Source organism: Hyla sarda, chromosome 5, assembly GCF_029499605.1.
Source record: "Hyla sarda isolate aHylSar1 chromosome 5, aHylSar1.hap1, whole genome shotgun sequence".
NCBI lineage: Eukaryota > Metazoa > Chordata > Amphibia > Anura > Hylidae > Hyla > Hyla sarda.
The window spans coordinates 298,348,239-298,351,548 of NC_079193.1; positions in this window are offsets into that span (position 1 = coordinate 298,348,239).

A 3,310-nucleotide genomic window follows, 5' to 3' on the forward strand; every position below is an offset into this window, starting at 1 on the left:
GACCAAACAAAAATTTTTCGGAAAATTTGTTGAATCAGCTGAATCGAATTTTTCAAAAATTTGCTCATCTCTAGTCCTGGGATAAGCTGGCACCAGTGCGGTGTAGCTAGCAGACATCCAGAGTGATAATTGCCTCCTGAACAGAAGTTCAGCTGACATTATTAACCCCTTCAGGACCAAGCCCATTTTGGCCTTAAGGACCGGAGCGTTTTTTGCACATCTGACCACTGTCACTTTAAACATTAATAACTCTGGAATGCTTTTAGTTATCATTCTGATTCTGAGATTGTTTTTTTGTGACATATTCTACTTTAACACAGTGGTAAAATTTTGTGGTAATTTGCATCCTTTCTTGGTGAAAAATCCCCAAATTTCATGAAAAAATTGAAAATTTATCATTTTTCAAACTTTGAAGCTTTCTGCTTATAAGGAAAATGGATATTCCAAATTTTTTTTTATTATTCACATATACAATATGTCTACTTTATGTTTGCATCATAAAATTTGTGATTTTTTACTTTTGGAAGACACCAGAGGGCTTCAAAGTTCAGCAGCAATTTTCCAATTTTTCACAAAATTTTCAAACTCGCTATTTTTCAGAGACCAGTTCAGGTTTGAAGTGGATTTGAAGGGTCTTCATATTAGAAATACCCCACAAATTACCTCCATTATAAAAACTGCACCCCCCAAAGTATTCAAAATGACATTCAGTCAGCGTTTTAACCCTTTAGGTGTTTCACAGGAATAGCAGCAAAGTGAAGGAGAAAATTCAAAATCTTCCTTTTTTACACTCGCATGTTCTTGTAGACCCAATTTTTGAATTTTTGCAAGGGGTAAAAGGAGAAAATTTTTATTTGTATTTGTAGCCCAATTTCTCTTGAGTAAACACATACCTCATATGTCTATGTAAATTGTTCGGCGGGCGCAGTAGAGGGCTCAGAAGCGAAGGAGCGACAAGGGGATTTTGGAGAGAACATTTTTCTGAAATGGTTTTTGGGGGGCATGTCACCTTTAGGAAGCCCCTAGGTTGTCAAAACAGCAAAAAAACACATGGCATACCATTTTGGAAACTAGACCCCTTGGGGGACATAACAAGGGGTAAAGTGAACCTTAATACCCCACAGGGGTTTCATGACTTTTGCAAATGTAAAAAAAAATAAAAAATGTTTACCTAAAATGCTTGTTTTCCCCAAAATTTTACATTTTTGAAAAGGGTACTAGCAGAAAATACCCCCCAAAATTTGAAGCCCAGTTTCTCCTGATTCAGAAAACACCCCATATGGGGGTAAAAAGTGCTCTGCTGGCGCACTACAGGTCTCAGAAGAGAAGGAGTCACATTTGGCTTTTTGGAAGCAAATTTTGCTCTGGAGGCATGCCGCATTTAGGAAGCCCCTATGGTGCTAGGACAGCAAAAAAAAAAACACATGGCATACCATTTTGGAAACTAGACCCCTCGGGGAACATAAAAAGGGGTAAAGTGAACCTTAATACCCCACAGGGGTTTCATGACTTTTGCAAATGTAAAAAAAAAAAAATGTTTTACCTAAAATGCTTGTTTTCCCAAAAATTTAACATTTTTGAAAAGGGTAATAGCAGAAAACACCCCATATGGGGGTAAAAAGTGCTCTGCTGGTGCACAACAGGTCTCAGAAGAGAAGGAGTCACATTTTGGCTTTTTGGAAGCAAATTTTGCTCTGGGGGCATGCCTCATTTAGGAAGCCCCTGTGGTGCCAGGACAGCAAAAAAAAAAACACATGGCATTACATTTTGGAAACTAGACCCCTCGGGAACGTAACAGTGTTACAGTGAGTACTTACACCTCACAGGTTTTTTGAACAGTGGGCCATAAAAGTGAAAAATTTCATGTTTTTTGCACTATATTGATAGTTTTACCCCAAATGTTTCATTTTCACATTGGGTAATAGGGCAAAAGGCCCCCAAAATTTGTAGAACAACTTCGTCTGAGAAAAAAAACATACCCCATATGTGGATATAAATTGCTCTGTGGACACACTGCAATGCTCAGAATGGAAGGAGTGAAAATTTTGTTGAAATTGAAGTTGGGGGTCATGTGCATTTATAAACAAACATTTGTGACACCATTTTAGAAACTACACCCCTCAATGAACGTAACAAGGGGTACAATGGGAAATAATACCTCACAGGTTTTTTGAAAAGTGGGCCTAAATTGAAAAATTAGATTTTTTTACACTAAAATGCTGGGGTTACCCAATTTTTAACATTTTCACAAGGGGGTAATATGAGGAATTGGGTTACAAATTTTGGAGGGCTTTTTCCCCTGACTATAAAAATACATCCACATATGGGGTAACGTGCTGGACGGGCGCATAACAAGGCTCAGAAGTCATAGAGGTCACTTTGTATTTGTGGACTATGGCATATCAGTAGCTGACGGTTACATACATTCCGAGGAAAATACAAAAATTAAACACCCAAATGTGACACCATTACAGAAAGTACCCACCCTGAGGAATGGGTATAGGGGTAAAGAGGACATTTCTAACGCACAGGTGTTTCCTAAATTTATTTTCCAGGAATGGATGAAGGGTAGCTTTTGAAAATTGCAATTTTCAACCTATACTCTGCTTCATTTTTCTGGGAACAACTAACATGTGACTCCGAATTGTCGCCTGGAAATACGACAGAGCTCAGCGAGTACTCTTCGCATTTGAGGCAGATGTTTGTTACGGACCTAACAGTTACATACATTCGGAGGAAAATACAAGAAAGGAACACCCACATGTGAGAATACTAAAAACAGTACACCCCCTAGGGAAGGTGTATAGAGTGAAGTGGAGATTTGGAACATTTATTTTCCAGGAATGGAGGAAGTGTACTATGGGGGGAAGAAAATTGCAATTTTAGAACTGATATGCCAATTAGACTTGTGCACTAGAAAAATTTTCGTTTAATTTTGTTTCGTTTTTTCGTTTTGGAAAAAAATTTCGGTTCGGCAATATTTTCGGTTTAGATTTTTTGGATACATTCGGTATTCGGGTTGTTTTTTTCGGATACATTCGGTATTCGGGTACATTCGGTAAATCTTTTTAGTCTTTTTTTTGGACTTTAGCGATCCTAATAAATAATGGAGATACCTTTTTTATTAAAATTTCGCAGGGTATCATAAAAAAATCATAATAAAATAGATACAGTGGTGATGGAAAAAATTGTATCTAACGAAATGTATCTTTTTTATTATGAAATGTTTATTCATTTTTAAACAGGGATCAATTTATGTGAGCGGGTAAAGCACTAAAAATGGAGCCGACAATAATAAAAATGTAGTGTG